Source organism: Thermobia domestica, chromosome 8, assembly GCF_964235325.1.
Source record: "Thermobia domestica chromosome 8, izTheDome1.hap1.1, whole genome shotgun sequence".
In the NCBI taxonomy this organism is placed as follows: Eukaryota; Metazoa; Arthropoda; class Insecta; order Zygentoma; family Lepismatidae; genus Thermobia; species Thermobia domestica.
In genome coordinates, this window is record NC_137461.1 from 224,879,300 (window position 1) to 224,891,667 (window position 12,368).

The 12,368-nt window shown below is 37.3% G+C and overlaps 1 long non-coding RNA gene across 5 annotated transcripts in view; it reads right to left on the reverse strand.

Moving 5' to 3' along the window:
• The window catches only part of LOC145693454 (uncharacterized), a 262,867-nt gene that overhangs the window by 63,500 nt on the left and 186,999 nt on the right, over positions 1-12,368 (reverse strand). The window lies entirely within an intron of this gene.

Sequence of the window (12,368 nt, forward strand, 5' to 3'; positions counted from 1 at the left end):
TGGGTATGTTACATAACTCGTTATGCGTTTACATATATTATACTTTGTGAATATTAATGATAAATAAGCTATTATGGAGATTTCGACTAAATAAAGACCTTAAAGCTTAATTAGAAACTTTTTTTTTCAATTTTTGATGTGATATCACTTGTTTTCTATCACAAATGTGTCATTATGAAAGCGCTAAATATATGCCTTAAAATTCAAACGGAACACTCTGTATAAATACCTATGTTCACCCTACAATTTAGATTGGTTTCTCTCTTGCTGTTCATATTCTTGATGTGTCACAATTGCTCTTACAGTACTTCCTTTTGTACACACTACACTGTGTTCTAAATGATTACAACATAACACTTCCCAAAAAGTGTTTTGATAATATTCTTGTTCCCGGGAAGTAATACAGGCATTTTTATACAATACAGGAATGCACAAATCCTGTAAGTGTCTCGGCGTGGGCTAGAATTATAGCCCAGCGACAAAACACACCCATCTTATGCCTTACATTGAAAGAAAGACTTGATCAAAGGTAAACTAGTTTGATCTATTTGGGTTTAGGGAAAGGTAGGAACAGACTGGAAGGAAAAAAAAAATAAAAATTCTGGCTGTCAATGTGAATGTCCATACGGAAAATATTCTTATCTCTCTTGTCTCTATTGACATAACTCTGTGCAAATAGAAATTAAGTATCTATAATTGGCTCAGCCTCCACTTGAAATGAAGTTACTGAAATAACCTTCACTTCCATCAAGAATTTACACTATTATTATTTTCCCTCCAAACAAAATAAAAATTAAAATTACAAAAACTTCGTATTAAAAACCTTCTGCTCAGTAATTATATATCTATACGACCACTAACAAATACCTGCTCGTTATGTCTAGTATTGGTTCATATCAAAGAAAATTAAATGAATAGATCGAGGAATTTGAATGCAGATTAATTATTTATTACAAATTAATATTCTAATTTTGGAGGTGGGATAAAGACCACAATCTCAGAACAATACTCCGCCCCTATATGCATCCAAATCTCCTGCTTGTCTTTCCCCAATAACTAATGGAGAAAGGAAGAATGCAAGCTAACTTCCAATTTTCCTAATTTCATTAATTATTTAATATCTCTCTAATTTAGAAGGGACCTGTGGAAAAACGGTTTACAGTAATCAACTAATCCTGGCCCGTACTCCTTACATTTCAAAGACTAGACCTTGACTCACAGGACACAGTCTGGCCTACCCTGATTCCGAGACTCCAAATTAAGTCTGCATGAAAGTTGCAGTGAGAAATCTCTAATCATTCACAGCACTTAGTTGTGCTAATAAATACACAGGGGATCTAACCGAAACGCATTCGCATTCAAATAAAATTTCCTCCACCACTAGGACGGAACCAATTCCTAATTCTATTTGAGCTTCACTTATCTCCAACATAGAATCCATAGGAAGCTTATACACTTCTATTCTGATGATCCAATAAATGTTCCATGTAGCCTCTATTATAGGTGTATGATCAAACTTCTAAGAAACAAGCTTAATTCCTAATTCCCTAGCATAGCTTAAGCTATGTTAGGCCAAAACCAAATTGCTTTAGTGGGCATCTGTGTTGTAGCAGAATCTCCATTTTGACTACATACAGTAACTAAGTACAGGGGATTCTCTCCAAACAGCACTACTCATTTCCAGTGCAGCAAACTGCCTGGCCTAGATCACATACTCAAGGAATCCTACAACGCACAGCGACGAAAGAAACAGAAAAGTTAAAAATAAGGACGCCCCTCAGGAAAGCCCGGCATCAACCATCTGTCTGCATGCCTCTCCTCACATTCAATTAGTACACTAAAGCGTCTGTTGAGTGTAGGTGTGTGCCGTGGCTTCTATCTTTTACGAAAGACATTTATACGCGATTTTTGCCAATGTGTGAAATAGAAGGAAAGAAGGGTAAGTTAGAAGATAGGAAAGCACGAGAGAAGGTTATTTTGTTTTGATAGAGTGATAAAAAACCTGGAAACCAGGAAAAAACCCTTTGTCGGTCATGCTGCATGCAATAGGCAATTTACATGGCAAACCCACTCTGGGAAGGGATGGTGAAAATCCATGTAAAGAAGTCTGTAGTAATAAATTAAATTATGAAATTTGTTAATTTTTAATACAAATCTGTTTTGTCTGTAATGGGGAGTGTTTAGTTAGTGGGACATCTGTTATTTTTTAAGTATGCAAATCTGTACTCGTTGTCCATGGCCTCGCCAGGTCGTCATCGGTTTGCATCATTCACAGTTGCGTTGATTACCCCTGCTCTATACTGTTATCTCCGCACTGTTTCTTCTGCTTTAATGATGGGCTGTCTGTGGTTGAATTTCTCTTCACAGTATCTGCGTAAGTGCTGCTGATGTAGATTTGTCCTGAAGTGGTTGTGATTGCATTGACTGTATTTCTGAAGATTTTTCTATATGCTGCTTGCATGGCTATAGTTAGATTTCTGCGTTGTTGGTGGCTTGTGGTTGTTGTAAGTATGTATGTGGTCCAAGTTACTATTTTGTTTGTGGCTATTTCAGTTGCTTCTTTTATCCATTTCTTCATTTCGCTGTTGAGTTCTTCCGCTTTGCTGGATGTGGGTGTTTGTGGTGACTGGTGGTCCTGATAAGACCCAGTAGTTGGATCTGATTTTTCTTCTATTGTTATTAGTGGTGGTGGTCTTCTTGGTTATTGCGCTTTCTGTCTTCTTGGGCAACTACTGCTACCAGTACGGTGGGAGTCGCTGATGCATGTGGCACAGAAGTTGTTGTTCCTGTGTTTGTTGCACTCTTCTTTGTGTTGCTTGCCACAGCGGTTGCAGACTCTCTCTACTTTGCACCAGTACCTCAGATTTCCGTACTGGTAGCAGTTATGGCATCGCATCGGCCTAGGAAGCGTCCTCGATGTTTCTACTTTGTAGTGTTTCTGATGTATATTCACTCCGGTTGTTAGTAGTTGGTTCACTTGCTGCGGGTCGTCAGAGAAAATTCTAACTAGTGGCGTTGGGCCTATGTCCGTTTTAATCCTTGTGATATTCCTGATATTGAGTTTTTGTTTCCTAAATTTCATTTTTATTTCCCGCACATCTAAGTTGGTTGGTACACTTTTTACAACGGATGTATTGGGTGTCGTTTCTTCTGGTTTGTTTCCTCGTGCTCCTGGTCTCTGGTTCAGCGACACGTACATCGTGGTTTTCAATATTATTGTTTGGCAGGGGTGAAGAGTGGACTTGATTGCTTGCTGTTTTGGGTAGTCGTTACTCTGTCTTCTGTTTTTCTCTGGGTGTTTGGTCCTGAAGAGGGCCGGTGTACTTTTGCTTTTCTTCTTGGGTGGCTTCTTTCTTCTGTCTTCTTGGCTTCACCAGGGTGAAGCCGTTTCATTTTTCTGGAGCTCTTTCTTCCTTGGTTTCTTGGTGTGTGTGGTTCTTTCCAACGGGAAGATCATCTTTGTGGGTTGTGGAATTCTTCATATCGTGTTCTTGTTCGTCATATTCTTCATGTTGGGCTTCTTCTTCTGTGTTCTTAGCTTCTTCATCTTCTATGAAGTATGCTCGTGAGCCGAACTCACATGCTCTGAATAGACGAAGGAACATCTTTCTTGTAACGAGATTAGTAAAAAGGAATGTAATTTCCTTGTGTCCAGGTTTTTGAAACCTCACGTTTGTTAGTTCCATCTTCTTTGCTACAAAGTCCTTAATGTCCCTTCCTGTTTTGAACCCGCTACTAAAGTTAGCTAGCGTTAGTGGCAGGTCAAATTCTTCTGAGGTGTCTGGGTCGGTCATCTCGCAGGAAGCTTCCTCTCGCTCCGTCACGTCTTTCACGGTCGGCACTTTCCGGATAGGAGTCATCTTTCTTGGACGCGGCATGATGGGTAGCACTTTGCACTTTGGTCCTGATAAGGGCCACACTTTCTGGGAACATACAATGTCATTATTGCACTACATGCGTGGTTTGGTCCTTGAAAGGGCCTGTTAGTCTCTAATTTTTAATGCCTTGTGCCTCTCTATGCTATCGCGGGGAGATAGTATTGCGTTCCCGTCAGCTGACTGTCGCCAAGGGCTGTACAACCTATATGGCCAGCGCGAAGCTTGACTCACAATAGGGGGTCCAGCCGACGGAAAACAATTCTTAGTTCCACAGGAAGCGGTGTGTGTTGAATGTGTTGTGAATTTTGCCTTTATTAAAACACAGTGAAACACAGTTTCTCTTCTCTAATAGACTCTATATAGAGTCGTTATGTATCTCAGCAGGGAGGCTGCCTCTTTATGTTTTGTCCTGCTAAAAACATAATTAGAAAAAAATCCTTTGATTTTTTTAGCGCCAACTACTCGAATGGAAAATTGCAAGAAAGGGAAACTGAACACAATGCAATTCTTTGCTGGCCTTCATCGACAAGCATCTAAAAGGCAAAAAACTAGCATGTAAATATCAACGATATAGACTAGCTAACTGTAAAAAACAACATGATTAATCTTAAATACGGGAATAATTCTCTAATATATATATATATATATATATATATATATATATATATATATATCCTCACGGCATTGTCAAGGCTCTATTTTTGTATTTTACAATTATTAATGCAACCGAGTGTTTCTCGCTGCCGTATGTGATCGTCCAATCATCACCCTTGTTCACCGCGCTCATAGTCATTCGAAGACCTAAAACGTACTCTGTACACAAACAATTTATGGGTGTGAACTCGGAAAGCCTGGTACTTCTGGTTGTCAAGATCAAAAAGTGAAGAAAAAGCCTGTGTAGAATGTAAAGAGAATGCAACAGTGACTGATACTTGTAAGAAACATTCATTTGTAGTTCGTGCACATTCCGCCTATAGCGCTAGTGTGGTACAACGTATATTATAACTGTATAACTTTTGTACACCGCCTGTAGCTCTAGCGGTGTAAGTGACGACCGAAACTATGTTGTCAGCACTGACTGAGATAGACAGTACTGTACTGCTTTTTCCTTTCTTTTTTCTCCTTTGTCATTTCTGAGACGCCTAACATGTTGTTTTTGCTTGTTACACGCGCTGAAACGGTTCCTGCGGAGCGAAGTGTTTAAGAAGTTGACTATATATTCTTATTTACGATAGAAATATGATAAGTACTTTGAATTATAATACAATTTTAAATTGGTTAACTGTTGAAGAAAATACGAAAATAAAGCTGCACTTGTAAATGTATATTAGTCGAGGACGTAGCTACTGACAGCGTAGATTACATGTTTTCTCGTGGAAGAATTTCATTACACTAGAGGTGAAAAGCAGTACTGCAAAAATACTTGTAATTCATATTGAGCACGATAGGAGGCAATGCTCATGTCAGATTTTCCAGGGCGGGGGGATTGAATAAACGATGGGTGAATACAATACTGCGAAAATTCTGGTAGCTCAGATTGAACACGCTAGGGGAAATGCCCTAGAGGGAATTTCGAAACTCTAGGACCCGAGCCACCTCTATAATCATCACTGACTGCCATTTCAATAATGTGTTTTATGATCTTATGACCATGTTCCCATCCATTTCCTCCCTCTCCAACTGGACACTTAATACTTTCTCTATGCTAAAGTTTTGGGCTATTTTTCTGCCGAAACCTTAAGTTTTGTGCTTTCATCTGTTTCGAGTAAGCTAATTATTTAAGTTTAGGATTCCCTTTCTGGATCGAGATTATATGAGACGTGGACTCAAAGGTTAAGATGAAATTCGAACACAGTAATCTTTCAAATTTTGTAAGGGACTCCCGCCGGGAATCAAACGTGGGATCCCGTGGACGAAAGGCGCACGTGTTAGCTACTAGAACAACGGAAAGGGCGTCACGATTTTCGAGCCTCTTCAAAATTAAGATGCATTTGCATCTTGCAAGTTGTGTGTACTTGCAATATAAGAAACAAACATAAATTAAACTTATACGAAAAACTTAAGAAAATTCTTATAAACGTTGTTAGCTCTTTGGACTACAATTAAAATGCGAAAAAAGAAAATTATTGGCACACCAGAAGGGGTCAAACCCCTTAACAATAGCCCTAATGGGATAATACTTGGAAAAGTTATTCTCCCAAACATCCAGAGAACGAAAATAATTTATTCATATTTTTCTTTCCCAAATTAAAGGGAGAAAAGGGAACATATTCCACCATAGAGTCCTATGGTTGGACTCATGGGTCTAGCCAAGAGAGAGTTGAATAATTGGAACAAAGCTCACAGGATTCACAGCTCTTGGATGTGAAAGAAATAAAATTTTCTATTACTCAATCAAGGGGGACGGAGGTTAAACCCCCAATAATTGTCCTAATAGAATAAAGCTTAGAAAATTTATCCTCATTAACGTCCAAAAACGAAAATAATGTTTTCACATGTTTTCATCCCAATTTAGTTGGACCAAAAGGGGCATATTCCCTTATAAAATTCTATAGTTCGGCTCTTGGGTCTGATCTTGGAAGAGTTGAGCTACTGGAACAAAATTTAAAGGATTCACAGTTGTTTAGACTTTATTCTCCTTAACTTTGGGAATACGAAAATAGTATTATCTCATTTTTCTATTCCAATTTATCAGGAGTGAAGGGGGCATATTTCACTATAAAATCCTGTTGTTTGGATTTGGGCGTAGCTAGAAAGACTTAGGCGACTGAAACAAAACGTGCAGGATTCACAGCTATTAGGACTATACAGTTAAAATGTGGAACAAAATATACTAACACATTTTAATTGTAGTGCAAAGAGTTGTCAGTCCTGTAAGTTTCGTTCCCTTAATCAACTTTATCTAGGCTAGATCTAAGAGCAGCACCTTGTAATTTTATGGAGGAATATGCGCCCTTTGTTCCCGCCAAATTCGGGTAGAAAAAGGTGGAAATTTATCTTCATTCTCTGTACGTTAGAAAACTAAATTTTCCTACTTTTATATCATTCGGACAATTCTGAAAGAGTTTCCGCCCGCTCCACCTTGTGTGTGTTAATGAAAAATGTTATTTTTACGTATTTTAATTGTAGTCCAAGGAGGCGTGAATCCTATAAATTTCGTTCCAGTCGCTAAAATCTTTCTAGGCTAGACCCAAGAGCAGCACCTTAGAATTTTATGGGAGAATATGTCCCATTGTTCCCGATACATTGGGATAATAAAGATGCGAAAAAGTTGTTTAGTTCTCTCGATGTTATTGAGAATAAATATTCTATTTTTTTTACCCATCAGGGCAACTTTTAAAAGATTCCTTTCCGTATTTGTTTTGTATGTATTAAGATTTTTTTCGCATTTTAATTGTAGTCCAGAGAGCTGTGAATGCTATAAGTTTAATTTCAGTCTCCAACTCTTTCTATGCTACACCTAAGAGCCGAACATAGGATTTTAAAGGGAAATATTCAACTTTGCTTCCACTAAATTGGGACAGAAAAATGTGAAAAAAATATTTTTGTTTCTCGGGACGTTAGGCAGACTAAATTTTTCAAGTTTTATCTCATTAGGGCAATTTTTAAGGGATTTGTCCCCTGTTCCCTTTGTGTGCGTTAATAGAAAATTTTTATTTTTTTCGCATTTTAATTTCAGTACAAAGAGCTGTGAATCCTATAAATTTCGTGTGAATCCGTATTATCAATCTGCACCAGTAATGTAACCCTAGGAAGTCCAAAGTGGGGGCTTGTCGAACCAACGCATATATTTCTTTGTAAAACACCTGTTAAACCTTGATTAAAGTATTGAGAATTTTATTTATTCTCTGTCGTTACTTGTTTGATAAATACATATAACTAATATGCAAATTTTTTGCTTAGTAACTTGTAAGTTAATTGTAGCGCCCCATACCGGTAATTTGCATAGTTATGGGCCTTTATATATCCGGAATTCAATCATACGCTACCCTCGGACACAAAATTGCTTTTAGTTTGTTTAGATGTAACTGGACATGAATGCTGCCATATGCAAAACAAATTGGATTCAGTTCACTAACACTTGTTACTCACCCCAGCCGCCATATTGTATTCAGCTTTCGGTTTTTCAAATGGGAATAGGTGCAAGTGATAGGTCTATATCAAATTCATGTACAATTTTCTCAGAAATTCATTGGTGTAGTGAGTTTTACCGTAGCTTTTACCGTTTGCAAGGTATTGCATGATAAATGTCAGGCACTTCGCGAATATTGAACCAAATGGAAAGTTGTGCAGGGCCTTGTGTGTGTATATGTTATCTTTTACATGATTTATCGTTGACGAAATATTCTCTGAACGTACATACTGTAGATACAGACACAGAGACGTTAATATGGAAATGGTAAGTGTTCGCCCAAATCTGGTCGTATCTGGATTTACATTAGGAATTTTGACCGTAACATGTTATAGTATAACATGGAAGTAATAACAATCACTCACATAAATGTAATAAGAATTATGACACCAATGATGTAAATAATTTGTTTATAACTACAGTATTTTTTAAGTTAGAAATTGTTTTGATTTGTCAACATCAAAAACTTAATCGTAACTGATATTATTCTGCAGTGTATATTCGCGAAGTGCTTGGAGGGATTTAAAATGCAATACCTTCTACAACCGTACAAGCTACGGTAAAATTCACTACACCAGTGAATTTCCGAGAAAATTGTACATGAATTTGATGTATACATATCACTTGCACCCATTCCCATTTGAAAAACCGAAAGTTTAATCCAATATAGTGGATGCAAGATGGTGGTCGGGATGGGTAACATGTGTCAGACAAGCAGTACTTGTCCAATTTGTTTTGCATATGCTCTCATTCATGTCCACGTGAGAACCGAAATTTTTGGGTTTTCACCGGGAATAGAAAATGGAAAACTTGTTAAATTAATTTTAATAAAATGTTAAATATTTTTGTGATGACTAGAATTAAAGTATTTGCCTTTATTATTATCATTAGTAGTAGTATTAGTATTACATTTTCAAACCGTGTTATGCATAGGTTGGCTATGTTCTCATGCCTGTCACCAAAAACGGGTAAGAGATAGCAAAGTTTGTTTCTAATGGATTCAGTGTCCTAAGGAATGAGTTTTATTTGGAATTTTATCCCTCTAATCAAACAGTAACTAGTTGTAATGCATTAAGTGTTCTTCAAATCAGTGGTTACACCCTTGAACGACAATGAATTCATTTGAAACTGCAATGTCTATGTTGAACCTATATATGTAAAGGCTGTAGACATTTTATTATTTTTAGTTCCATCACAGACCTCCAGCCAGCAAGTACTTCAGTCAATTTTTGTTGAAGCACACAATTTTTGTTTGCTCTGCTGATAAGTGGATTTCGTTGTTATTGGAAAATGTGTGTGTGAGGTACAAAGAGAATTGGTGTGGAGAGGACGGGATATTTCGTCACAATTACGAGATTACACAACAAACTTGACATGGGATGAACGATGTGCGATGTGAGAATGGTAAAGAATGAACAAAGTTTTGACGCGGTGTTAAAGACTTTCTTCAAATTCGTATCAAATACTTAAAACCCGAAAGTGCCCTTGATTTATATTATTAATGTTCAAACGTGTTCGTAAGTGATTTTTTTTTTAAATTTACGTCATAGCCTTTTGCAACACGCATGCTAGGAAGAACGAAACTCAATAATGAAGTGATATTCAAATCTCTACTCAAGCTTTCACTAATACGTATGCATGAATTTATTTCTGGAAAGGTTCAAATTCAAGATAAAGATCAATTATTTTAAAATTCATAAAATCATCCCTGAAATTAGACAAAATTTACAGAAGTGTCGGGATTTCGGGGAGGAGGAGGTTCTAACCCTCAGGACCCACCCTCTGCGGTCGTCACTGAATCTTTGAATAGGTTCACAGAAAACGAAATTAGTCATGAGGGCACACAGAAGTCATAATACTTTTAGACAGTATTAGAGGTGGTGTCGCACAGTGGTCGGAAACTGGAATAAAGCGGTCAAAAATAGATTTTTGTCAACTTCGCCACCTATTAAATCGACATTGATATTTAATTATAAGTATCCCTCCTTCTTCCAAACCTGGAGTCTCAAGACATACGAATATTTTCCCTGTCCATAAAATGCATGTAAACATGGACAAATAAAAATGCCGAAACATCAATGAACAATGATCCAAACAATATGATATGCTTTAACCATTTATATCGTTTCTGAACTCGATGAAAGCGATTGAATAGTACATTGGACTCAAATACTATGTGTTTAGTAAAGAGTTTTAATTGTTATCCATTGTCATATCATTTATATAATAGTTTTGTTAGTGTTATCGAAAAGTTACATATACGCTGATATTAGTAGCTCTGCAGTCTAACCTTATTCTTGCTTATCCTTGCAAAATAAAGTTTATTGAGTTGACCATGAGTAGTACAAAGGTTGAGCATTGGAAGTAGCTGCAGCTAAGTGCAGCTGAAGGACTCAGCCCCATCTAACTGGAAATGCGTGATGAGTTGCAATCGAGATCCGCTATCTGACAATTAAAGGACATGAACCTGTCATCCGGAAATCCGAATCAAACCTAGTCCATTCGATAAACATAACAAACATATGTTCATGCACAAAAGAAGTAAATGCCATGGACAACAAGGTAAGTCCCTGGGGCCCATTAATCCTGTTAGTATACAAAAAATCGTAGACTCACAGTGAAATAGCTATATTGCATCAACAGTGTTTATTGGAAAGTTATGGTTTATCGTTCATTCTCTTCAGCATGAAACGTGCTTTCGAGAGGTGCTATGTATTGGGGCCCACAACGTACTTAAACAGGGAAAATTGGGAAAATGTGGGGAAAATTCCGTGCAGAAATCTATCCCATTAAATTTGGACCCCTCTGGAGTGGCCCCGGATAAAAACAAACAATCAAAATGTATCTCAGAAAATAGTATAGGGGATACGAAGTGTGTATACCAAGTTTTGTATTGCTAGACGGAATAAGTACGAGGGAAAAGCGTGTATTGGTATGTAAACCTTTCCCTCATATCTATTTCATCTATCAGTACAGAACTCGCTATACACATTTCTTATTCCATATACTATTTGTTGAAATATATTTGGATTGTGTGCTTTTACAGGGGGGCCACTCCAGAGGGGTCCAAAGTTGATGAGAGGGATTTCTGGACGGAGTTTGACAGAGATTCTTCCAATTTTTCCTGTTCAAGTACGGTGTGGGCCCCAACACATAGTACCTCTAGAAAGCTTGTTTCATGTTGAAGAGAATAAACTATAAACCACGACTTTTCAATGAACAGTGTTAATGCAATAGCTATTTCACTGTGAGTCTACGATTTTCTTTATACTAACGGGGTTACTTACTTCGTTGTCCATGGCATCTAATTTTTTGTGCATAAACATGTGTTTGTTATGTTTATCGAATGGATTAAGTTTGATTCGGATGTCCGGATGACAGTTTCATGTGTTTTCTTTGTGAGTCTTACAAAGGGAAAGGCATATTATCTTGTATGTAATTAGGATTGCTCTTGGTTCCTGAATCAAAGTTGTAGTGAAAGCCTCATGCATATTGCAGTGATAAACTATCAATTATGTGGAGTTGCTGGTTATTACATGTCAGTGCAGTAATATATAAGAACATTCTATACTGAATCTTTTAATCTTACCGAAACAACGTAATCCTGAACTAAATCACATTCCAGTAAGTATTAGTGTTTGTTCGAAGATGGTGCCAGTGAAAAACCGCGAACTTTAATTTTGTATCCTAAGGCCAATCACACATTTGTTTAACACCGTCTCTTTAATAGCTGCAAATACAATTAGAGGGAGAGCACGTTGAACCTGTAACCGCTTCTTGGATGCATCTTAACACGTGTCATAACTTCGTACTAGCTAGCGATCACCAATTCACATAAGGCGTCAATATGTTGTTTTACGATGGGGGATTTCAAGATGGCGGCTTTTATTGTCCTGTATCCTCCCCAACTTCATCACATCTTTATTACTCATCTGCATTGTTCCTTTGGTTATATTTTCAGTATTTGACATTTATGCGAGGGGTTTCCACATGTTTGGACCACCATGTATATATAACTGCACGTATCGCAGCAAGGGTTCTTCAGATCACTTTCGCCGAAGTTGCAAACGATAGACAGACGTCCGTCAACTTCCATTGTTTCACAATAAACTATTTTTGTCCGCTTTTTCCAAGTTTCCGACCACTGTGCGTCGACCCTTATACTAAATGCAGTTGCACATATAGCTTAGGAGTGGAATCAGTTAGGTCAAAGATTATTTTCTTTTTAAAATGTTTAGGGTTTTACTGCTATTGTAAGTTTTTTTTTTTTAGATTACTACAGTAATCTTAGCATTATTATTATTTCTATTAAAATTAAGGAAAAACAAATTAAGGCTGCAGACTACTAAATATTTTTG